The following is a 26,636-nucleotide window of genomic DNA, read 5'->3' as shown; positions in this document are numbered from 1 at the left end:
TCTGTCTCTCTTTGACTCTGTCTTTCTGCATCTCTGCCTCTCTGTCTTCCTCTCTGTGTCTTTCAATCTCTCTCTCTCTCTCTCTCTCTCTCTCTCTCTCTCTCTCTCTCTCTCAACTTGTGTGTGCCTCACTTTTCACTCTCTGTCTGTCTTTCTCTTCAAAACTAAAAACAATTTTTTTAAACAGAAAAAAGTCTGAGATGTAGTCAGAAGAGAAAATGTACTTAATAACTGTCAGCTCATGCAAGTAGTTCAGTGTTATAATTATCTTACACTTTGAAAATTCCTAGCAAAATATTGTCACACTGAGAGTTTTAGTCTGTTAGAAATTATTATTTTGGATTATGTAGACAGAAAATCAGAGCTCAAAGCCCTCCCCAAGGCAAATTCTGCCCCCTTACTATCCAGGTTAAGTCAACAATTTATCTTCAGCTCATATTAAATCAAGACATATATAAATAATATGTGAAGGCTGACAAATCAATATGGCATCAAGTTTGCATAAAACTAATAACATACAAAATATATGACCTAAAATAAAGACTACAAAGCAATCAATATGGCTACCACCATTTCCCTAAGACAATATTTAGTAGGGCTGCTTCTAGAGCTTTTGCCAAGAATAAAAGGGGTAAGACAGCTTAAGTGCTCTTTAAGCTGCTAAACTCTTTATTCACATATCTCAAATGAACACAAAAGGGAGCAATATTAATCTGATGTAACCACAAGCTCATAGCTGAGGAGAAAATCAAACACTGCCCTTTTGGAAAAATAGCATGCCGTAGTTTAAAATTATTTTCTTAGAAGACAAATTCTGTCTTACAAACTTCAGTCTTGAGGGTCCCACCCATTACATATTTGTTTATCACACTACACTAACATGGTTGGAAGCTAATTATTAAGTCACGATTTTGGTTTAAATTCACTATTAATTCGGATCTGTAAGTAGTTAACTGAAAATTCATGATTAGTTCAAGAAATATTTTCTTCATACACTTGTTTGGTCACAGCTAGTTTCTAGAAAAACTAATAAACCTCCAAAGGCCTATAGAAGAGCACACATCTTTCTAAAGAAACTTAAGAACTATAAAAATGGTATTTTTCAGTTATAGCAGCCCTACAAATCAATCAAAATCCAAGTAATAATAATTAAATACTTGAGTAAATACATAAAAAATAAAATATGCATAGACTTGCCTTTACCTTTTATTAATCTGAATGTCATTTGTACATTTCATGGATCAAATATCTGTGAGTTTGTGAGGAGCTCTTGCCTAGCATGCAGGATAATCTGTGTTCCTTCCTGAGCAGTGCAAATACAGTTTACCCCACATTTCAGTATGAGCATATATTCATACAGTAACTTCAAAATGACTAGGGCCTTGTATACATACTCTACCACTGAGTTCCACCCCAACTCCAATTTTAAAAGTTCTAATCTGTGTGGTATTCATGTATATTTATAAAAAACTCAAGGTTAGCCTGGCAACTTGGATCTGTGGGTAATGGGCTAGTCAAATGATGACCTGAGTTAATATCCTTAGAACTCACATAAAGGTAGAAGGAGAAAAATAACTGCACAAATATGTTCTCTGACCTCCACATGCATGCAATGGTACATGTGGCCCCATGTACACACATCATATACACACAATAACAATACAAATAAAGTTTAGGTTCAGAATTGAAGCAATTCCTTCCTACCTACTTTGATTGCTTCCCTTTTAATATAAAATCCAGTAATATGAGTTAAGCTACAAAGATGCAGACTGGACATTTAAAATCCATATGGTAAATTATAGTTTACTCTATCACTACCTGAGTAAGACCACATCCTGATGGAATGGTACACTACTCTTCCTCAATGATCTTTTCAAATGGTCATTTGCTGGGAAATATCCTCACCCTCTTTGCTTTTCAAAGTCATTTGAACTTTAATGAGGAAAATGGGAAACTAATTATTGAAAGGAAAACCTTTTACTAGTTTGTCCTAAAGAGACAAAAATTTGCATGCAGCCAAGTTTGGATAGATAGGAATTTTATTGCTACTGCTAGATTTACTTGGAAAAAAAAAAACAAATAAAAACTGAAAACGTTCTGTAATGGAGTTGGTATGAAATCACTTTCATCACTTAACCGAATTGCTTCTTAACTTTTCAGTGTGAGTATACTAAAGATCAATGAAGGAGAAGCATTGCCAACAATACAGGAGTCTTGTTTTCTCAAATACAACATCTGGGCAAAAGCACATCTATTTTCTTATCAAGGGACAACACCTGAGACTTATTTTGAATTTTCTATGTCAACATCATTCAGTGGCATGCATTTATACATGAAATCTGCTCCTAATGAACATTTAATCGAAGAAGTAAATACCAGCCAGGGCCAGAGATGTAGGTGAGTGGTGGAATGTTTGCCTAGCATATGCAAGTCCTCAGGTGCCATTGTCAGTACTGTCAAAGCAATAAAAATTGTAAAGGAGAAATAGAAAGCACAATAGAATAAAAGATGATATAATGCCATCATGGTAAGTGGAAAGACCCTGCTTTTGAGGAGATGGTCAGAATATCCTGCCCACTACATGCAAGAAGCTTTAATATGAAGAATATACTTTGTCTTCATTACATGCATAGGGTCTTGCATATAATAAGTCTTCAAAATATTCCTATTCCATTGTATAATCTATCAAATCCAAAATGAAATTCAATAATTAAAAATATATATATAATTTGTTATCTTTATTTCATATTGTTCAGGCTTATTATCTCATAGAAAGATTAAAACATTTTGCAGCACCTTTCCATGTAATGTGAGATTTCAGTCTTATAAGATCAAAACATGAATGCACTTTTTCCTGTGATGTTACAAGTGATACAGTGTAACTGGAAATTTTTAATACTCCCTGTATAGTAGCCTATCAGTGCATTTTATCCTTCAAGTACACCGTGTCACATAAGAAATCTCCTGTGATTATTCCTACCCAGTATTCATGCCTAGTGATATCCTTGTTTCATGTGTCATTAAAAGTGAGGGTAAAATATACAGAAGTGTAGATGTTAAGAGGATAAAATCCAATTGTAATGTTCTTGATTCAGGGATGCCTTGTCAACACCCTATTAAAACTAAGACTGTCTCTTTTTGATAGAAGCTGTGATGATTACTATTAAGAATAGAATATAATTTAAAAATTCCCAACATTTATTAGCTGTTGACTCCTGAAAGTGGGAGTAGGGGTTTCTCTGACTCTTTTGCCTGCCATTGAGACCCTTTTCCTTCTACTGGGTTGCATCAGCCAGCCTTGATGTGAGAGGGGGTTTGCCTGGTCTTATTGTATCTTCTTGTGTCATGTTCAGTTGATATCCCTGGGAGGCTTGTTTTTTTCTGTGGGGAGATGGGGCAGTGGATCTAGGGGAAAGAGAAGGTGCAGGAGAACTAGGAGGAATAGAGGGAAGGGAAGCTGCAATCTGGATGTATTGTATTAAAGAATAAATAAAAATTTTTAAAAAATTGAATAAAGGAATGTTGAATTTATAATTTAATCATGAATGTTTGTCTAGACATTATTTCAATAGTATAGTATACCATAATTACTTCAAATATTAATCAGAATCATTGAGTTTCATAAAACAATATTATTTCTAGACTGAATTTAATACATTCTTAAAAATAATAAGAGTATAAAACATGTTGCTCATATCTTAATGTTCTCAAATGTACTATTCTTATATGACAAATTAGCAGGTTAGACAACACAACTAAAAAGTACCAGTTCTTTTATCAGTACATTTTCTTGTCTTTGGAACACACAAATTATCATTTTGACAAATTATGATGTAAATACAATGCATGGCTTAAACATTACATCGAGCTGTTTAGAAGAAATAGTATGAGAAAAGTGTCCTGAATTTCGAAACTTTACGTTTCAAAACATTTCTCCTTTGTGCTACCTTGAGTTTAAATGTAATGGTCTTCCTGATGTAAGATTGACTACAACAGCTGGCGAGTCTTCTGTCCCAACGAAATCAATCATGGTGACAGTTGCCACTATGGCCTCCTCCATGTATTTTATAAACATGGAGGAGGACATGTGAGCACCTGCCTCCTAGATTTAGATTGTGTTAGTACTATGACAGTGTAACCTTCCAAAAAAAATGCCAAGAGGTATCTAACAAATGAGTTCATATTTTGATTATGATGTTTTCCTCTAAAAAATTCCTTATGAATTTGTATTTAATGTTTAACAATATTTATAATTTAATCAATAAACTGCATATGAAATGCTTCTTCCATATTGCTTTCATATATAAGTAGAAATCAAATATTTGATCAAAGTGTTTATATGATTTTTTGTGACAAGAGTAACTATTTGTTTTTCTTTTCATAATAAAACCAACATACCAAAAAGTTCAATTATGTAGAGATGAAAGCAAAAGCAAAACAAGAAATACTTAAAAATAATTAAGAATATTCATTAGTTCTATAGAACATTAATTAAACTGTTGATAAGATGGTCAAATACATGGCCAAAAATATATGTTATAACCTTAAATAGTATAACATATCAGGACTCCACTTACAACATATTTGACCTATATTTGTTGAACCATAGTTCTTGGTAATGAAATATATATGCTCTTAAATCCCTATTGTAATATTATTAATGACGAATTTTCTTTTCAACATGGTCATTTTCTTTTGTATTTAAGTCTTCTGGATCTGAATAGGTTGACACTAGCAGTTTATAAATTATGCATACATTTATTCAGAAAAAAATCAGGAATGATTATAGTTATTGTTTTCCTGCCTAGCCTACAATCAGGAAAAATCTCTCTCACCCGCCAGGCCCATAAATGCTAAACACACAGAAACTTATATTGTTTACAAACTGTATGGCCATGGCAGGCTTCTTGTTATCTGTTTCTTTTATCTTAAACTAACCCATTTCTATTAAGCTATACTTTGCCACATGGCTCATGGCTTGCCAGTACCTTACATCTTGTCATGGTGGCAGCTGGTGGTGTCTTTCCCCATCCAGCCTTCCACCTCCCAGAATTCTCTTCTCTCTTGTCCCGCCTATACTTCCTGCCTGGCCACTGGCCAATCAGAACTTTATTTTCACAGAGCAATATCCACAGCAAATGATTCCTTTCAACCAGTCATTTATTTCTAAATTAATGTGACAAAATAGTGGGCCTTGTCATTTTAGCACTGGGGGCTAAAGCATGAGAATGGGAAGTACAAGGCCATAATTGGCCTGTTGAAATACTTTGTTTCAAAAAGATAAAACCAAATAAACCTCATCTTTAACTAAAACGTAACTCACTCAGTAACTCTGAAACACATTAGGTAACAGATTTATCTTTTTTTAAATTTATTTATTTATTATGTATACAGTGTTCTGCCTGCATGTGTGACTGCAGACCAGAAGAGAGCTCCACCATGTGGTTGCTGGGAATTTTAGAAAGATTTTATATTTTATCAGGAAAGAGGGCTTACTTAATATCCTAACAGTTTCAATTAGGATAACTTAATTTAAAAATTATACCCACTCTTCTTAGACAATATTGACTTTCTTTCTATAGTTGGAAAAAGAAGAGAAGGAGGAGTGTTGTACCTTTTCAGATTTTCTGAGACTGGCTACATGCTTCAAATATCTGTAAGTTAACAGCTTAATTTTCCTTCATAGTCTTGATCTTTTCAAGGGCTTCCTTTCGCCTTCCTTCCTTCCTTCCTCCCTTCCTTCCTTCTTTGCTCCCTCCCTCTCTGTGTGTATGTATGTATGTATGTATGTATGTATGTATGTATGTATGTATGTATGTATTTTTGGCATTACTATGGTTAGAATTCAAGGCTTTGCATAAATTAGTGAATGATACTAAGAATATATTTGAAATGATTTCTATTGTCTTACCATACTACCAAAAGAGGTTGCATACTACCACACTTATGGTGCTTAAAAAGGTTCTATGTCCACAAATGAAATAGAGAGGTAATAACCATACTCAGATTAAATTTTAACTATTTGTTTTCCTTATAACATTTATGATTGAAAATCTATTGCAGCTCTTGTTTCGTTCCTTTTAGTTTAACGTTTTCTTTGCAAAATCGTCATCTCATTTCCTGCCATCTGTATCATGAGCATCAGTATCAATAATCCAAGATAGCAGGAGTTGGATGTGATTTACAGCTAGATTTAAATATAATATGACACTTCTACCCTACTAGAAAACAAGATTTTTTTTGTTAAGTGATAAAGATAAAGTAACTAAGGTTACCTTAAACATTGCTTGTATTTGATCTTGGTTTTATATTCACTATAATAAGAAAGTTCAAAATTTATTCACAGATAAATATATATAACTCCTTTTATCCCACCACATTTTAAAAGTACATAAATATGAGACAGGTTAAGGCACTGTGTTTTCATCCTCAGATTGCTTTTAAGCTGAATCTATCTCTGACTTCTCCAGTTAATGGAGAGGAGTATCCATGTATGTCAAGAGTGATGTATAATCCATTTTGATGGTTTAGGGCCACTTTCCCCACTCCCTGAAATGGAAAAAACTGCCAAGGGAAGTGGGCCTGCAGCCTTGAACCAGCTGGATTCACAGAAGACATCTGCACTTCTTTGAGTCGACAAGAATTACTTGCTGTTCAATTGCTCTACCTGCACTCCAGGGAGCATGGTGTCTCCTGTTGAGTGATGAGCACTGGGAAAGAGAACAGTCTTCCTGAAGCTAGAGTGGTTCTGGAAATGAAGATCTAGCTTCACTTGTGCAAAATGACAAAGGGGACTCATACATAGCAATTATGCATCCCTCTGAGCAAGTGGGAGCCCCAATTACTACCTGTAGCATAATTGAAGATTTCATTCTGAAAATATGCAAGGCCAGCTTCTCCTGGTGGAGTCCACTACTATTGTAAGTACCACCACTATCATAAGGAATGGAATATGGATTCTATCCAATTATGACATAAAGGGTATGTCAAAAAATGAATTTAACACAGCACATGTTTGTTGCTTTCAGGTCAATTACCTGCAATGATCATTTTTGTTGGTTTGTTTTTTGACAGAGAAACACATGATCCCAAACTGACTACAGTTATGTCACTGGAAACATATGTGACAATAGTGATTGCTGTAAAAATCAGAGGAGGAAATAACTTGACAGGTATACACAGACCTGATTAATGATGTTATACAAAGTAGCCTTACTATTAAAAATCTTGATGAATGAATGAATACACTTCATTCATTTATGCAACTATACAAAATAAAAACCTTAGGCAGTGTCTGGCACAAGCCGAGAGACCACAATTTATGAGTCCTTGTGTTATTATTTCTAAAATGTCTTTCTTTGTGCTCACTCTTTTCCACTGAGGTGTAAAGCTGTGGACCATAGTCACTTCAATTAGTATAATTGGTTCATGCATGTAACACCTGTTAGTACAACTATTCTAGGAAACTAGCCTAGGCCAATCAATGATGCTCCTTTATTGTCTCTCTGAATTCCCATAGGGTTTACTGAGTATACCTCAATTGTAAACTTTAAATTTATAAACATAGGGGCTACTTTGCAATGATTTCATATACAGATCTTATATTTTTAAGTTATTTTCCATACTCTTCCAGGAACCTTTATTTGTTTAAAATTCTTTATGTGTCATTATACACTTGGGCCTCTATGAATGAGTAGAAATAAGGATGTAACTTTGCATCCAGATAAGGATACTCTTGGTAGTTAAAGAAATTATTATCGATAATAAAAAGTATAAACAGACTATCCTAGACAACTACAGTGTATAGTCACCTTAATAGTATTGAATTTGATCAGCATTAAATTAAAATCATTCCAGATATGGGATTTTGTTTATAATTATGTCATTATATTAAGTCATTGGAAACTCGACATATTATGGAATTTTATCAAATTTTTGTATTTGCTCAGTAGGCATGAATCTTCAACAAAATATTCATTTGTTATGTTTTAAAATTATTTCTTGAGATAATATATATCTTTGAAATTCAAACCATGTTCAACAAGCTTTTAAAAATTTAGTATTGAAAACAAAGTCAAGATTGACAAAAGTAGCTTTGATCCTAATTCCTTTTCAGTAGAAAATATACAATCCAATGTCTTTCTGTTTATGTTAGGAACTCTGGTTCGAGGGGCCCAATTTTGAAGTTCAAAAGTATATATTACATTAATTGAATCTTCTCAAAAAATGAAGATTTATATTGTGACTTTTTCATTTCTTGTGGAATAAGCTATGGAAAAATAAATAATGGAAACAAGTAAAGTCTAATGATAAATTCATGCACAAATAAAGAGTAAAATTTCATCTACTGTCGTACTTGATATTATTTCTGTCTGTTTATCTAGTATCTATCTGTCTAGTTATGTATTTATCTATCATCTTCCTGTCTACTTACCTATCATTTATCTACCTAACGTCTTTCTATCTCCCCATCCACCTACCCACCTACCTAGACAGACAGAATACCTTGAGCAATCATAACTTAATGAAACAAATCTGAGCGTTGATAATGTCAAAAATAATGTAGTATTTAGGTCAATTGCTTGTGCCTGCAGCTCTGGCTATTGGTGGGTGAGACAGAAAATGAATTGGATGCAGTTACCCAAGGACAGCCTCAGTAACCTAAAGCCTTTTAGGAAACAACAAAAAGGTCCATTTTCCTGTGATAACATTGGCATAATATCACAATAACATAAATTTGAATGCTTCAATGTATATAGATTCAATCTGTTATTTTGCTAAAACGAAAGGTTTGGTGATTAAAAATACACTGCAGCCAAATGAATTTTAAGTACTTGAACAATGGCAGTTTCACCATCTGTTCCAGATCAAAACAAACAAAGAAACAGGCAATACACTTTCAGCAAGATCCCAGGAGGGTAAGTGTAGCAAAAGAAGCAAACATAGATAAATTGTGTTTCCTTTCAAATATCACAGTCTATAAGAAACACACTTCATTCAAATATAGGCAGTTGTTTATAGCAAAGACATCCTAGTCTTTGTCATATCATGGTTTCACATTAGGACATTATCTAAATATCATACTTTTCCATCAACCAAGTAGACCACCAGGAAAGAATAAGGAGTCAAACGTAATTATGAGGGAATCAGCATGCTTCCCTTAGAAACAATGCTTGAAAGAGTCTGTCCTACCCATGGACCTCTAAGACAAGTCCTGAAACAATATAGTTTTAAGAAATTAAAATCTATTGAAAAGGCCTTCCTGGTATAGGAGAGGGGTATTCAAATGGCACTTATTCCATAGTGGGTCAAGTGAGCAATCTATCTTCTTATATTTCTAAGGAAGGTGACATTTGCTTTTATTTTCAAAGGGATCAAGTCTCTGGAACCTCAAGAGGGAAATTCATCTAAAGACCAGCCTATGTTATCTCACATCATATCACCCACAAATTTAAAAAGGTAAAGGTTCCTTGATTCTCTAATGTCAATAAAGATGGGAATCTAAAGAACAATTTAAAAAGTATACTGAAATGCTGAATAAAACAGCAAGCTTAGGTTAGAGTCATCTATTTGGGAAATGTATTGTTATCATAATTAAGCTCATATAGCGATTACTAAGGATTTAAATTTTATCAGAAGCATATAATTTTCAGTGATGTATTTCACCTTCATTTTTGACCAGATGGTAAGATTATAATGAATTTCAAGTTGTGCACATCCTTTAACAATGCTGACCTAACTATCAGAAAACAAACATGATCCAAAGATAGACTTATGGGGCAGAAGAGATAGCTCAGTGGTCAAGAGCACTGACTGTTCTTCCAGAGGACCCAGGTTCAATTCTTCGGCACCCAGATGTTGGCTCAAAACTGTCTGAAGCTCCAGTTCTAGGGGACCTGAAACCTTCACAGACATACATGCAGGCAAAACACCAACACACATAAAATAAAAATAAATAAATTTAAATAGGTTACATAAGAGGAACACAAAGGGTTGACCTTTGTTGAAGGAAATTTAAATATATATATAAAAGATAGACCTGTGGTCCCTACATCCATTATGGTATAGAACCCTACTTTAAAACCACTTCCTAGAAAGGCATGATTAGTATCTATGTAAATAAAAGGAGAAATGTGAGATCTTCTTTCAGTGTACTTGTTTTACTTATCGAAAATATCATGGATTTCATGTTTCACAAATTCATCTTTACTAGATTCTTTTTTTGAGACAAGATTGTTTTGTCTTGACAACCCTGGTTGTCTGAGAGCTCAGTCTGTATACCAGGCCAACTTCAAAATCAGGAATCTTTCTGCCTTTGCCTTCTGAGCTTTTACTAGATTCTAAATTCTTTTCTTCTATATGGTCACAAAAATACAGCATTCAAAATTCCAGTTCTTGCTTCCACCTAATTCTATTTATAATAATAAATGTTTGACTTTGCATATAAGTTATATGAGCATACTCATCAATAACTAATCATTGAGCTTGTACTTTATGAAAGAGACTGATGTATGTGTAACAGTAAATTCTAACTTGTATGTGAAGTTAAATTTGTTCTCAAAGAATTGGGGATTTAGCTCAGTGGGAGAGCGCTTGCCTAGCAAGCACAAGGCCCTGGGTTCGATCCTCAGCTTAAAAAAAAAAAAAAAAAGAATTGCCCATTACTCACTATGTGTTAGAGGGAAATATTAGCAGAGATGTGAGGATTTGAACATATCTGAAAATTATAAATAGGCTAGCAATGGACCTTGAAGTAAGAGAAAGGAAGAAAGGGACTTCTCTACATTTAATTCTCTACTTCATATACAGGAGGTGAAGAAACTGGGGAATGCTAGTTAGTCAGGAATCTAATAAGAGCATGGGACAAACAAAATACAAGGGAGTCATCATCTCTAAGGACAATTGAAGTCTCGTTTTCATTGTGTCAAAGGAAGAAAATCATGTGTTGTCCTTTCTTGGAAGCATTTTATGGACATTTTTGTCAAGAAACTTAAACCAGTGTATGCCTTCATGAAATCTCCATGAGAACCTTGGGTCATTCCAATAAGATCAAACATATTTTATGGACTTCCACTCTGAATATTAAAGGGCTTAATATAAATTGCTAAAAGCTGCACAGTTAGCAAGGGTTAAAATGATGTCTGAACAAGATTAACCCTGAATACTTGCTATTAACCTGGGCATGACTGTTTTTACTTAAGAGTAGAGGTCATGGAGTTGTCTGCCTCTCACTCTCTCACAATTTTCAGGAAGGATCACAGGACTCATTTTGTTTTGTACCCACCTGCATGCGGGAGTAGTCCACAGTGTGACCTTCCCAGCTTTGGAGGGTTTGTTTTCGCACTGCTCGATGCCCAATTGGTCAAGGAAGGAACCAATGGGTCACTTGCCAGTGCTACAGATGACAAAGCTGTCGGCGGGATCATGTGCTCTGTGCAGAGGAAGCAGCTAGGAGGGGTGAATAAGGAACTGGAAAGATCTTAGAAACCACTAGAGTTTTCACTCAGCAGGGTGACTTACAATTGGGGTTTATCTCTGTGTGTACTTATTCTGTCATAGGCCAGAAGATGGTTACATATCCCCTGGAGCTGGAGTTAAAGGAATTTGTGAGCTACCTACCTGACTCGGTCCCTTGGAAGAGCAGCATGAACTCTTAAATTTTGTGCCCTCTTGTGCACCAGGGAATTATTTGTAGTTAATAATTCTACATAGTTCCACTCGTTTTATAATTGTCCTCTCACAAAACAAAGTTGCTTTGTACTGCATTGCTTTTGTTGGCTTAAAGGTGGGGTGACTGCTCACAACTGTGTATTATTTCCTGTAAAAGTATATGGCTCATTATACTTGAGTTGTACTAAGGACAATGATACATCTTTCCTCTGTACCTGGATGGACCTTAGTTTCTCACAAATGTACAAAAAGAGAACACAATGCATTTCCTCCTCTTGATTATAACTGAAAAGCTGCCACTTGGACATACATCTGGCAAATAATCATTATTTCTTCCCCCATGTTTTGCTTCATTAGCTTAGCAAGTATTCACTGGTAAATTTTTATAAAGCAACGACAACACTAAAATAACATTATACCAAACAAAAATACACCTACCCAATACCCCTTGTACTTCTGCCAGACTGAATGCCCACTATTGAGTACTCAGCCACCTGAATTCTAAGAGTCTGGCCTCAGTGAACACAATGGGATTAATTATAACCTTTTAGTGTGTGAATCACTATTATCATCGTGCCACCCATGGCTCTCTTGCTATAATTAATTTGTTATTTAAAATTATGCACTGCGAATATCCAGTTTTAGAAGATAATGCCAAGCATTTGTAAAGATTTGTGTTTCTGCCAGCAATCTGGTTGATATTCTTGTAAATGCTTGATTCTTTTAAACTTTATATTTTTTATCAATATAGTTAATGTGGAATGTTACTTTTTTTGCTTTACTTTCTCTACTCTATGAGACTATTTTCTAACCCCAAACTGAGGACTGTGTTTTTTTTTTCTTCCTAGACACTACAGGTTTAAGTAAATAAGAACAACAAAAACAATTTTAAAATAAGTATTACCCAGTATATGAGTATGGAAACAACTATTCTTCAGGAATGAAAATGCATAAGCAAATGTGTGACTCATAAATGATATTTTCTAGTCTGAAATGATAGAACAATAGCAAATTAAAGGAGAAACAGAAACTAATGTGTTTTCTTTTAAACTAAATCTCAATCATTTGATTTTAGCAATAAAGACCTGGGAGCCAGATGCAGTGAGGCAGACAAAGAACCCAGTTGACCTTCCTACTCCGCTGTTATCCCCCAGAAAACTCCCTTTCTCCTTTGCTGTCTCATATAAAAAACCTGAAACTGAATGTCCCTCCCTTCTACTTTTTGTGTGTCTCTCTAGCCATGCTCCTGATTCCCTCTTACTCTCTATGCTTTTTTTCTTGTTCACTTCCTGTTAACTGGTTGCTTATTCTGCCTCTTTACCTATGCTTGACTTTATTTAATCCTGTTTACAATAAGCAGAAAGCTCTTGAATTAAAGCTGTGTGCTAGGGCTGAGTCACACCACAACTTGAACCAGGTTTTACCAGTAAATAACACAATCTCAAGCTTCACAGTGTGATCAAATATCCTACAACATTAATGTGGTGACATATATCTTTAATTCCAACAAAAGTAAGCAGATCTCTGTGAGTTCTAAGGCAACCTGGCCTACACAGTGAGACTGTCTCAAAAAATGTCATTGATCAAGTAGGAAAATTGACATAGTGTCTACCATGTATAAGGGATCTATGTGAAGGGCTTCAATGGCACATAAGAAATAGATACCTACTTAGCTGGAAGAGGTAACTACTGTTTAGCTTCATGCTGATTTATAGGAGCACTTTCAGAAGAAACTTCAGCTGAGGGACAGGCATCAATGAGTCTTTCCTTTTTTTATATACACAGTCTAAATACTTAGGGAACTTGATTCTTTTGTTTGATTCTTGTTTGCTGGCCTCATCTCACGAATAAAATCTTGAAAACTTGGGAGGTCAGAGATCATGGTGAACATTTCTTTGCAACCCCATTAATTCTTGATAGTGCTGACAGTATAATATTTCTGTGTAAGTGTTTCAGCAGTAAGTATTCAAGGATATCCTTGTATTACTGTCTAACTATCATCCTGTCTCTTTATTCTTTATTGTAAATTTCATAGACACAAAGAGAAGGAAAAAACTGCAAGTCAATCAAAAAGTACTAAATAATAGTTTTAGAATCTTCTTTCAGTCTAATGTTTACAACAAATTGTGTGAAAACTTTTGAATAATTTAGAGCAATAAACAGCATACTTTCTCTGTGGCAGAGATGTTTTGATATGTTAATTGAAATGTTTTGCTCTTTTCAAAAGTAGGTTACATCATTTTTAGTTCTTATGCAAACTTATTGCATTGTCTATTAATATGAAGAAACAAATTAACAAACTTGGATTTATATAATTTTTGAAAGACCATAAACTGAGACCTTTATCAATGGCATGGATATAATAAAAGATAATGAAGACAGAGCTGCTGGATCTGGATCTGGATTTGCCAATGATTGTTATCCAAATGGTCACTGATCGGCAAACATTGTTTCAAGTGCAAACATTACACAGCTCTTCCTGTGTCTACCTATGTGATGCAGATGAGAAATCTAGTGCTGTATATCTATGTTTGTCTAGGAATTTCCCTTTAGGGTAGTGGCTACCCATGTTGTCATCTTCTCTTAATCAACATCTTCTTCTTCACATCTTCTCTCACTTTACCTGTTTTACCTTTATTTCTCTTAGTTGTATAACACAGCAAGTTCACAGGTCTTATCAACACTGTTCCTTAATGGTCCTTGGCTTCCAAAGCCTTTCATGAGCTACCACATAGATACAATTCTCCAATCATACACTTTGAAATACTCATACTTCTGGCCTCTCCATATGCCAAGTTCAATTCTATCTTCAATTTTAAGCTCAGAACCTCTTCTTACACATTGTTATCATACAACCTCTATTTGTTCCACTCACATTAGTCTCTTAGTGCCTTCCCTGATCTTTCTTTTTAGTAATATATTTCCAAATATATGTTTTCCTAAAGACTTAATCACTTTAAAATATATTTTGTTGCATCCATGGTACCTCAAAAATATGAAGGTCTAAACAAGAAGACCGAAACAGTTAACAACACCAACAGTCATGCTAACACAGAAGAGGAAAATCTCACAGGAACTTACCCCTAAAAAAATATCACAAAGCCCTACCCCTACAGGCAACTAAGAAATGCTGAGAGAAGGTGAATAAGCCTTCTCTAGGGATAAGTTTCCTGATTGTTTATCCAATGCAATTTGGTGAGTCATGAAATCATATATATACAAGTAACACTAGAGAGACTAAGCAAGTTGTATTTACACATTATATGTACACATATCTAGCTTCATATTTATGTGTATATATTATATAATTTAATATATATAGAGAACAAGAAAGAGAGAGCAATGACAATTAAAAATGAGATTATGAATTTAAGAGGAGTGGGTGGGAGCAGTTGGAGGGAGGGAAGAAAGGGTACAATGATGTCATTATAGTTTAATTTCAAAAATTTAAAAATGTATTTTAGTTCTGTCTTCAAAAATTTGAAGAAGTCTTTGAAATATCAGGGTTCCATGTTACAAATACATGACCATTATTTTCCATTTAGAAACAGTGATAACATAAAGATCTGTTTATAAACTAAAATGTGCTTTTTTTAAAAGGCAGGAGGAGTTCCAGAATAATCAATGTGAATATTAATTAAAGAGAAGTAACAAGGGGCCAATAATTGGAGAAAGTTGTGCTGCACTTAAATGGTAGCACATCAAGTACCCAATACAATTTTAATATAATGTCAAAAATATAGTAGAACAAAGACAATCATTTGTTCTTTTATATCCAGGAGAACATGATGTGTTTTCTTAAAATCAATTAGCAGATAAGTGTAAGTCCAGTTTAAAGAAAGCAAAGATCTAAAAAATTGTAAAGATTTAAAAATAACAAAGAGTAGAAATGAGTAATTCATTCACCTTCATCTAATATTTATTGAAAACATTTATTGAACACTTTCTTATTGTGGGTAAATATTGCTTAGATTATTAAAAGATGACGTTTAAGCTGGGACACCAATAAATTTGTAGACTTAATATTATGAATAGTATTATTTTGTTAAGTGCACACATATTGAGAACTCCCTGTTGAAATCTTAGAAGGGAACATGATAAAAGAAAAGAGTGCTGGTATAGAAAAAAGTCTCAAGAAGATTCAGATATGTGTTGTATTTTGCAAGCACTTGAAACAATTCCATTTTGTGGACAAGTACTGTTCTTTGGATATAAGCAGTAAGTTCATTTATATCTACCACCTGATTTGGCTTTGTTTAAAAATAAAAAAGTATTTTCCAAGAAAAAATATAGGTTATTCAATACTCACTAAATTATTTCTAAATGTCAAAAACTTAAAGAAGTTCCATTCATGTAATTTATTTGGCAAGCTTATACTGATTTCCATATGAGAGCTGAGATAATTGGATTAAAGGGCATTTTGAATCCTTTTTAAAAATATTTGTGTGTGTGTGTGTGTGTGTGTGTGTGTGTGTGTGTGTGTGTGTGTGTACCATAATATGTGTGTGGGGGCTACTTGTGGGAGTCAATTCTCTTCTATCATGTGGTGCTTGGGGATGGAACTCAGGCCATCAGTGTTGGCAGTAACCATTTTTACCCACTTTCTTATCTTGCAGACCCAGGATTAAAAGTTTTGATAAAGATAATTATAGTAAGTATATGATGAAAAGGAACAATGCTAGTTATCTGTTTGTAAACAGGATGTATTTGATTATTAATACTACCAAATTAACACTAACAGCTTTCATTTGCCATGTTCAGTGGAGAATTGTATTAAGTATGGGTAACAAAAGCTAGTTTTATTGTGATGTTGTGAAAATTGTAGGAAATAGCATTGATTATATCCAGCATCATGGCAGACACTGGCATAGTTTGTTTCTATTATATCTATACATAACATCTCTAGTTGATGAGAAACTTATTCATCTGTCCTTTGAATGATAAGTATTCTCTCTCTCTCTCTCTCTCTCTCTCTCTCTCTCTCTCTCACACACACACACACACACACACACACACACACACACACACACCAAACACACAAACAACTGTTATTTCCTATGTCTATATTTGCTAGTCTTGATAACTTTCTTTAATAAAACCATGATACCGTTCCTTTTGTCATTAAAATCCATTAGATTGGGCAAGTTTGCTCATGCCTGTAATCCTAAGTATTTAGGATGTGAAAATTTGAGGACTACTTCATGTTCAAGGCTGCTTGGATTACATGATATGGTGAGCACTAATCTAACCAGGCATACAAAGCAAGGCTCTATTTCAAAATAACAACAGAACAGACTTTGGACTACAAATTACTTAGGACAATTTGAGATGGATAGATGAGATGATCCAGCATGACAGACTACTTGAACAAGGACTAGAAACAATCCCTGCACTTTCTCATTATGCAGCGGCTGGACAAATGATACAGGACTTGACAACCCAAAAATGGAGTTTTTGTTTAAAAAAGAAAAAGGAGAATATAGATATGAGGTAGATCACTGAATCTACCCTAAGAAAAAAAGATAAAGAAATAATTGAATAAATGGGTAGATCATTGAATCTACACTAAAAAGAAAAAGGGAAAGATATAAAAATGACAAAAGGTAGATTATTGAAACCTTTATGAAAAGAAAAAAAGAGAGAATATGAATATGAATATGATAAGAAAAAGATCACTTTTTGAATCTATTTTTAAAAAGGAACTACTTGTTTTACATAGGATAAGTAACAAAATTTTTTTTTGTCTGAGTTTATCAAATGTTACTGGACTGGACATTGTTAATATATATAATGGAGTATTATGTCTGAATCTGTTAAATGTTGATGGACTAGACATTGTTAATGTAATCTTGACTATGTATAATGTATATACTTATTGGATATGATTTTTCTTGTATTAGTTATAAGCTTTTTTAATTTTAGAAAATCAGGGGAAATATGGTATTGTGTTCCCTGAAAAACTGTGCAGGCTAATAAACTTATCTGGGGCCAGAGAACAGGATGGCTGCAATATTAAACATGAGGATAGGCAGTGGTAGCACACGACTTTAATCCTAGAATTCCAGAGACAAAAATCCCTGTGGATCTCTGTGAGTTCAAGGTCACATTATAAACTGCCAGGCTTGGTGACACACGCCTTTAATCCCAGAAATCCAGCCTTTAATCCCAGGGAGTGATGGCATAAAGTAGAAAGATATGTAAGGCGTGAAGACCAGAAACTAGAAGCATTTGGCTGGTTAAGCATTTAGGCTTTGGAGCAGCAGTTCAGCTGAGATTCATCTGGATGAGGACTCTAGCCTGAGGAAACAGGATCAGCTGAGGAACTAGCAAGGTGAGGAAGCTATGGCCTGTTCTGTCTCTCCGATCTTCCAGCATTTACCCCAATAACTCGCCTCAGGTTTGGTTTTATTAATAAACCATTTAAGATTCCTGCTATATCTGAAAGATCCTCAATTTTCTACCTAAGTTTTTATGTCATTTGTTTTGATTTGATGAGGAAAACCTCTCTTATATTAACTGGTAGGAAAAATACAATTTCCTAAATGAGGAAGAGTAGAAATTCCTCTGGAATTTTCTTTATAACCTACAGCTGCAGGCAAACTTGGTGCTCATTTTCCAGAATTGCTAGATTGACCAGGTTTTCACACCTTTCTTTATATGCTAAACAGTGATCAAATTCACCATTTAAAACATTGTTGAATAAACTTTTAAGAAGTGTCTTGTGTGTAGTAGGGGGTCTGTAAATCATAAGTTCCCTTTATAGCAATCCAGTGAAGCACACCTTGGAATCAACTAGCTAGATGCCTGGGAAACGGAGGAATTTACATGAGATGGGAAATAGGGAAAGATCCTGAAATAATTAAGAAATGTACTCATTTTTTCCTTGGTATTTAGATTTTCATATTTTTAACACTAGGGTTTTTGTGTAATATCTATAAGCTAGTTTTCCCCCAAAGAAGCTATACCTATCTTTAACTTTCTATCAGGAAAGATTAAATGATGAGAACAATGATGCTAATGTAATGGTTAGAATGTATTTTCAGATAGAAGTTATCTTGGTTGTCTTGGGATCTCTTGTCCCTTTGAATCGCCATTTGTTTCCCTCCACTGTGGATGAGTTAACATGTAACTACAGAGTAACTACTGTGGACTGTATGGGCAGACCCTTAACTTCCACTAAGTCGAAAGCAAAGAATGTTATCAAATAGCATTTGCAGACAAAATACTACATATTTCAAAAGGTTTTCGATTAATGACTTTCTTAGTGCTGTTACTAAAAGAACTTTATTAAATTGTTAAGCTATTGGAATATAGTATTTGGGGAGACCTGAATCTGTGTTTCCAGATCACAGTCACTGATACTTGGCTCCAGAATAAACTATATCTTCTTCCCTTTGAGATGCGTGTTGTGTATTTTCGCATCAACACAGCCCCATCTTCTCAGTCCACTCCTATCTTCAAAGAATGAACAGAAACACCTAAAGAACCTACACAGTCCTGGTACACTCAGCAGGCATGCCTATTCCTTAGCTTATCAGCAATGTCTAGAGGCCCCTTAAACATTTGTATAGATAGATCACCTTTTAAAGTCCCCACTCCTTCATTCTTAACCCCCCCCCTTTTTAAAATTTGCTGTGTGCTTTCTAACAATGGAAAATTTGACTTCAGAGGCCTTCTCTGCTTGGCTATTGCGTGTTCATTTCACACATCAACAATGAAGTTTCAAAGCCAGATGATTTCTACAAATGCTTCTACAAAGCTTTTTATCTCAGAACAGTTTGCAGCCACTTCTGAAGTCCTGACCTGTCAATTGTAGTGCCTCAATCATTTCTATCCCCTTTGTCTCTCACAACAGACAAGTCCTTTGTTGAAATTCTAAAATGCAGAATTTAATAGCATTCTCCACCACTCACTCAGCATGCTCACCTGATACTGCTACTCATTCAAGTTTTAAACTATTTTAATATTCATATGGGGAATTCCCAACTCATTCCTTTCTTAGTCAAGAAGGAATTGCTTTTCCCATATACACTCGATGCTTTAATTTCTCCAAACATAGTAATATTCTTCCTTATCTCTTCTCTCTTTCTCTGATTTCATTCCTGCTTACTTGCCCCAACTCAACTGTACTGTTTCTACAGCACTCATCTCTCTCACACTAACCTCCGAAACTGTGGCAGTAATATTTGTTAGTACCTTTTGCTCCAGCAAGATATTCTGAAAATTACTAGAGATTACCTTGATGTAGAAGCCAAAAATAGGGCTAAATTTTTAATCAGTTAAAAAATAATCAAAATATAAATACTATAGCTTAGCTTGGAAAGGGTACAAGTATTTCAGTGTAGTGTTCATAAGGTTTTTTTTGTTTTGTTTTGTTTTGTTTTGTTTTGTTTTGTTTTTGTTTTGTTTTTTTTTTTTTTTTTTTTTTTTTAATCCAGGGTCTAACCTGTCTGCAGTCCATGGCTGTCTCTGAGCTATAAAGACAAAGAGTCTACATGGTTCACAACATCCAAAGTCTGGACTATGAAGCTTTTTACAGAGAAAGACTGTTGACTTTTGCTCTCTGACCTTGGTACTCCATGGACAGTTGGGAGCTTGTTAGAAACAGACTGTTAGACTCTTCACCAAACCTATTGAGTGACAATCTGTAGCATACCAGAATCTCCTGGATGTTTCTAGCTATAACAGGTATCACAAACACCAGTCCAGAATTCATCATGTTAGCTTGAAATAGTTTGTCAATAAATCAACAGGTTGAAAAAAGAGAAAAGATGACCAGGATCAAAAAATGTTTGATTCATGGTAGATACATAAAATTTAAGACAAATTTAGGCTATTGTGAAATATTAAAGGACAATTCAGTAGGACAAAAATAAAATAATGGAAAATTAAAGTAGCTCCAAAACTATAGTTGTCTCTAATGCTTTTGTCTGTTCTGTTTTCTGTTTGATACAGAATCTTATATAGCCCAGTATGGCTTCAAAATGTCTGTGTAGCAAAGGTTGACCTTGATCCCTTGAGCCACTTGCCTCATTTCTATAGTGTCTAGTATACATTTCTGAGGAAAAAGTTAGTTAATGCTTTACAAATTGCATTAAATATTAGTATTTTAAAATGATGCAAGTAGGGATCGATATTTTTGTTCAACAAACAGTGATCATGCTAACTAACAATTTACATGTATTCACTCACTTTTACAGTTAGTAAAGGTACTACAAATTGTTTGGCTACTTACCTTTCAAAATAGGGCGACTTTCACTTATTTTGCAGAAATTGAAACTTTTTAAAAAGAATATATGCATTTTAAACCATTATGTAAACCTTGTAATTTTTTGGCACTGGCTACTTCAAATAAAAATGTATTTGTACTATATACGGATTTTTAAAATTCCAGCTAGGTCAACTAGATAGATTATGTACATTTACTTTTTTATAAATATAGATTTCTAATTACATTTCTACATATTTGTAGAGCAACAAGAAGTTATTTAAGTATCTAGACAATTCACTGTCTTTTGCGTTCAATGAAGTGTTAAAAAGACTGGCTTAAAAATTTAGATTATCAACAATACTGTGTACAATGCCAGATTAGAAAGCCTGACACCTTACTGATGCTTAAAATATATTATGTATGTTAATTTTAAAAAGTAGGCTTGACAATGGGTTTTCTAACATCTTATCTGAATAGCCTTGGAGTACAAATGTAGGCAGTCCTAGATTGCAAATGTACATTAAAAAATTCTTCAAATAAAAAGTATACTTGAATGTTGCTCTTCTATAGGTATTATTATTTTATTATATAAGTTTTATAATTATTGTGAAACTGATGATCAAGTATGTATAACATGTAACACATTATGTTCTTATTGGTGATATAAATGTGTTAACCTACATAGAACATAATGATATTTCACTGCTTAGCACTGGTTTCTTTACCTTTCTGCTTATGTGTTTTAATTTATTCAAATGAAGAGTTGAGGAGTAAAGAAATTATATTTTTGAAAAAGACATATTACACAGTAAAATAGTGGAACTCTATCAATAGTAATATTTGACACTTATAATTTTTTGTATTTTCATCAAGTCACTTGCAAACCTAGAATGAAGTTATGCATCAGAAAATTCATATTAAGCAGTCTGGTAAGTGAATTTGACTTATTTCTAATACCACAAGGCCAGATGGTTAAAACAAAACTTATTCTTTTTTTAATACAAGTGTTAAGAGAGTGACAAGTATAAATCCTGTCCTGGAGGAACAGAGTGAATGTGTTGGTGCTCTTTCTTCACTAGATGAACTTACTGGTATTACAAACTTCATCCTGTTCAGTTTTCAAAAAGGACATAAAGGATGTTCAATATATAACCTAATTACCTTGGAGAATCTATATCTATAATCTATCTATGTATATATAGATACATATACATATATAATATGTATGTATGTATATCTATCTATCTATATCTATATATCTTTGTGTTTGATTCTGTAGAGCTATAGGGAAGTTGTGACTAATTTTGAAGGATAGTCAAAACAAATCATGTAAAGCTTTTATTTTGTAAAATTTATGATTCTTATATATTTTTAAATTATCACAGAAACACAAATGCCCTGTAGGACAGTACTTGCCCAGCATATGTGGGTCATATCAATCTCGTTACTGGAAAAAAATAGCTTGTAGGTATATAGGTATATAAGTATTACAATGGCACTCTTGGTACTCATCTATATACGGTGAATATTAGCATGTTAAGAACATTAGTTACATCATTTCAATAAACAACTAGTCTTCAACCATTTATAGTAGGTGAGTGAGGATGTAGTTTATATGTCACTGGCATGCCCTGGCAAAGACAGCCTCTTGGAGAATTGAAGTAGTTCAAAACTTTGCATAAAAACATGGATTTTTGAGCTATATTTTGCCTTTGAGGTCCTTGAGGAATTTAAGTTTTGGAGAGACAGGATAGAACTTGTCAGTTATCGGTACCTTAAGATGAATTTGTCTCTCAAAGTTTCTCTAACAGCTGAGTGAGAATCAAGGATCAGCAGATATGTGCACAAAGAGTGCACAGGCCAGGGAGAGATCTAGGAAACGTTCACTGGGGGTAGTAGATAGATACTTGGCATATAGTGTAATTGGCTGACTTCATATTATGGTAAGACTGACCTTGGTCTTTATCACTTGACAGGGCTTATCATGCATGAGGTGACCTTGTGTGAATACCATATGAACTTACCTGCACATCCTTGTTAACCTATTTCCCCAACACAGTGAAAATATCTGCAGCACACTTTGTTCTTCATAAACTTACAGTGAGATTCCTCATGTTGTGGCACTTCACAATTTTATACTTGGTACTTTTTAAAAAATTTTGCAATTTTTCCTTTTTAAGAAAGTATAATAAATATAAAAAACAAACAGAATACTTGACATTTATAATTCAAAATCAAATTAGCAGAATATTAAATATTTACAAAACTGTATCTTTTAAAAATATTTATAAAGTTACATGCAATTTGGTAGAAAAGAATGGCTCAAAAATGGGGAGAATTGTCCTTCATTTTTAAAAAGAAATTATGTCCAATAGAATCTGTGAAGGTTTCAGTCTTGGTACCAACTCCTCGTCTGTGTGTACATGAGAACTGACCAGTGCTGAGGCAGGCCATTACTTTATACTTTTTAAATTTCATCTAAGGATTCATTTTTCCACCACATGGAAAACTAGTGAGAGAGAGTAACAGAACCCCTTTAATACATGTCAAATACAGGAAGTGTTATGTTTGCCATCACATTAAAGATGTGCTTAATAACCTGGCAGGACAGTTTGAAGTTGGTTGTTTTGACTATAGGTACATTTTAATGTAGCCATTTTGATATATCCATCTTGTTGAAAAACTCACTGATTTCTTCTTTCTTTCATTTTTTAAATCATCAATTATGTGTGTAGCAGACAGTCCTATTCCCAACCAGATTTTCTTCTGAATATCTTTTGAAATTTAATAGGCTTACATCTTTCACTTTATTTTTGCACTGGTTATTTTTATGTATAATTATACATTAACACTCTACTAAAAGTACACATTGAAATATCCCTATAGTAATGAATTAGATTCTACAATAATTAATTCTTCTTCCAAAACTACAATTGTAAATTAATTTTATGGTATTAACTGCATAAATGTGACAGTGAGAAATTTAACAGAGAACATAATCATGCTTTTCTTTTCCTTTACTTTCATTTTCTTTTTCTTTTTGAGACAGGGTTTCTCTATGTAGCCCTGGCTGTCCTAGAACTTACTCTGTAGACCAGGCTGGCCTCAAACTGCCTCTTCCTCCAGCGTGCTGGGATTAAAGGTGTGTGCCAACAAGCCCAGATTCCATTCTCTGCTTTTCAACTTTAATGATTGATAACTTGTCTTTACTACTTTACAGAATTGTGACTGAAAACAAAGATCCTTACCTTCTTTATACTTGGCCTGTGAAGTTGTTGTTGTTGATGATGGTGATGATGATGATGATGATGATGATGATGATGATGATGATAACTCTTTTATTTTGGTGCTGGGGATGGAACCCAGTTTCTTCCACTACTCGGTCAAGTACTCTACCAACCTCATTTATCAAGAATATTTAAAGAGCTTTGCTTTCTAATATTTACCACCAGGAAATGATAGCCCGATTTCCTTATTCCAAATCACAGCTATGAGTTTGTCACTATAGGAGGAAATCGAGAGATCACGATTTTTCATCACTGACCAAATTTTCCCAACATAATATCTGATTTTATATTTTCTTACCACAAAGTTGAAATAGTGGTTTGCAAATTGGTAAGGATGTCTGCATCACACATAACTTGGTAAAAAATAATTTGATTAAAAACATAATTGCTTTAGGTTGCATTAAAATGTTTTTAATCAATTAGATAATTTTTTCACATGCAGTAAGCCACTAATGGTAAAAATTTTAGTAGTTTGGGGGTAGGCTTAAGTTTTCAAAATAAATGTATTCACCTATATAATGGTTAAATATTAATTCAAAATAAGAATCTCAAGGCATGCTTATCAGTATACTTACAATTAATTTGTGAAGACAGTGTTCGTTGGCCTATGCTTGCAGGTATTGTTTGAGAACCCTGAAATTGAACATGAAGAAAAAAGTACAATAAGAACTCTATAAGGAAGGTCTTAGTTAAGGTATCTCTTCAGTTTTCATTGGTAAGGCCTGACCTGACTGAAAAAATAATAGGAATACTATCCACAAACTCCACATGAAAATCTTAAATCAAGGTTTTCCAAATGAAGCATCAGTACAGCAGGTGTACCACTGTTTGTCTTTCTACTAAAGAGGAAATCCTATGTCAATTTGGTATTCTAAATGAATCAGCAAAATTCTACATCAAATGCTAAGTTGGACTGTGATTTCACAAAAGACAATTTACAGAGCTCCAGTTAAATGGTACTTGATCCATAGGTTCTTAGACAATAGCCTCTGAGAAAGAAAATAACACTTGACCATCATCATTTAAATGTCCATTATCATAACAGCATCAGTTTTGTGCCCATTTATTTTAGAAAGAAAAATCAAGGTCAAAACAAATATTAGGTACATTTTTGTACTAGGACAAACTTTTAATAATGCCAATTTCTTATATTAAACAGGAAAAAATTCTCTAAACACTACAAACATGACCAAGATGTTTTAAACATAGTTATTTCCCTAAAATACAAAGTAAATATTTCTGGTCAGCCAAGTAAAATGGAGCCAAGTAGACACTATTAGAATTATGAAAAATATATAGAAAGTATCATTCTATGACTTAAGATTATTAAATAATTTAATCAACTCATAGACCTATCAACAGAACTTGACATGAATAATATAACATATGTATATTATGACTTTTAAAGTCACAATTTAAATAATTTGATGTGATTATATTTCACAAGAAATAATTATTATACCAATAACTTACTCTAGTTCTGATTATTTATGACAGTACAATAAAGTAGTTGTGAGTTCAAATAGGACACAAACAACCTAGATAAAAATAAAATTTTCTTCTTATCTAAATTATATTTACAAATACATTTAATATTTATAATTCTATATGAGCACCTTTTTGTCACTTCGAGAAGTTAGTGCAAAGATACATTGCAACGACTGTGAGACTAAATGTTCAAAATTAAGATTCTGTTGTATGGAAACTTCAAAATGCTTACAATAAGTAAGTCAATTTCTTTGGGGGAAAGATGCACAAAGCTAGTTCTCTCTAACACATTTCATGAGGCAGAGATCCAAAATCTACCAGTTGTTTTCAAATACAGGTTAGAGTCTGTACTTAGTGAAGACGCACATGGCAATACCAATCGCTTTACATGATACAAAGAATAGGTCGCATTGCAACAAAGGATATCTCATTACATGGTAGGAATCTTTACTCTACCTGTTGCGGCTGTCATTTAAATTAATTTTACCTAATTTTACAGTACCTACGGAGGGAATAAACTGGGGTTTTTTGGGTCACAGAACTGCAGCAAGTGGAATTGCTCCCCCTTGTGGTTACATGTGACTATTGCAGCCAGAACAATGTAACGTCATCTTTAGGATTTGTTTATTCCAGGTTTTCCCTCACATGAGGTATCTTATAATGAAGCATTTCTGTTCCTCCATGAAAAAGCATCTAATCTTGTAGGTTTTTTAAATTTCTCTGAAACTTACAAGCAAATATATTTTCTGACCTGTCTAATGTTTTAGAGTAGATTTTTTAAAATTATTATTATATTTGTGTTTTAATTTTACACATCAGCCATGGGTTCCCCTGTCCTCCCCCAGCCCCTCCCCTCCATTCCCATCTCCTGCAGGGCCAAGACTCCCCTGGGGATTCATTTAAACCTGGTGGATTCAGTACAGGCAGGTCCAGTCCCCTCCTTCCAGGCTGAGCAAAGTGTCCCTGTGTAAGCCCAAGGT

General features: G+C 33.9%; 1 protein-coding gene and 1 non-coding gene across 2 annotated transcripts in view; both read right to left on the bottom strand.

Annotated features, from left to right (window-relative positions):
* The window catches only part of Htr2c (5-hydroxytryptamine receptor 2C), a 211,956-nt gene that overhangs the window by 168,873 nt on the left and 16,447 nt on the right, over nucleotides 1-26,636 (bottom strand). The window contains exon 2 of the mRNA XM_036174942.1: nucleotides 24,744-24,801. The gene's annotated coding sequence lies outside the window, so the exon portion shown is untranslated. The remainder of the gene's footprint in view (nucleotides 1-24,743; nucleotides 24,802-26,636) is intronic.
* LOC118574911 lies at nucleotides 11,273-11,398 on the bottom strand. Its single transcript, XR_004943787.1, has one exon. It is a non-coding gene; the product is annotated as a small nucleolar RNA SNORA35 (small nucleolar RNA).

This window comes from Onychomys torridus, chromosome X, assembly GCF_903995425.1.
Source record: "Onychomys torridus chromosome X, mOncTor1.1, whole genome shotgun sequence".
Taxonomy (NCBI): domain Eukaryota; kingdom Metazoa; phylum Chordata; class Mammalia; order Rodentia; family Cricetidae; genus Onychomys; species Onychomys torridus.
The sequence above is the reverse complement of the archived record's forward strand: the minus strand, read 5'-3'. Positions and strand labels throughout refer to the sequence as shown.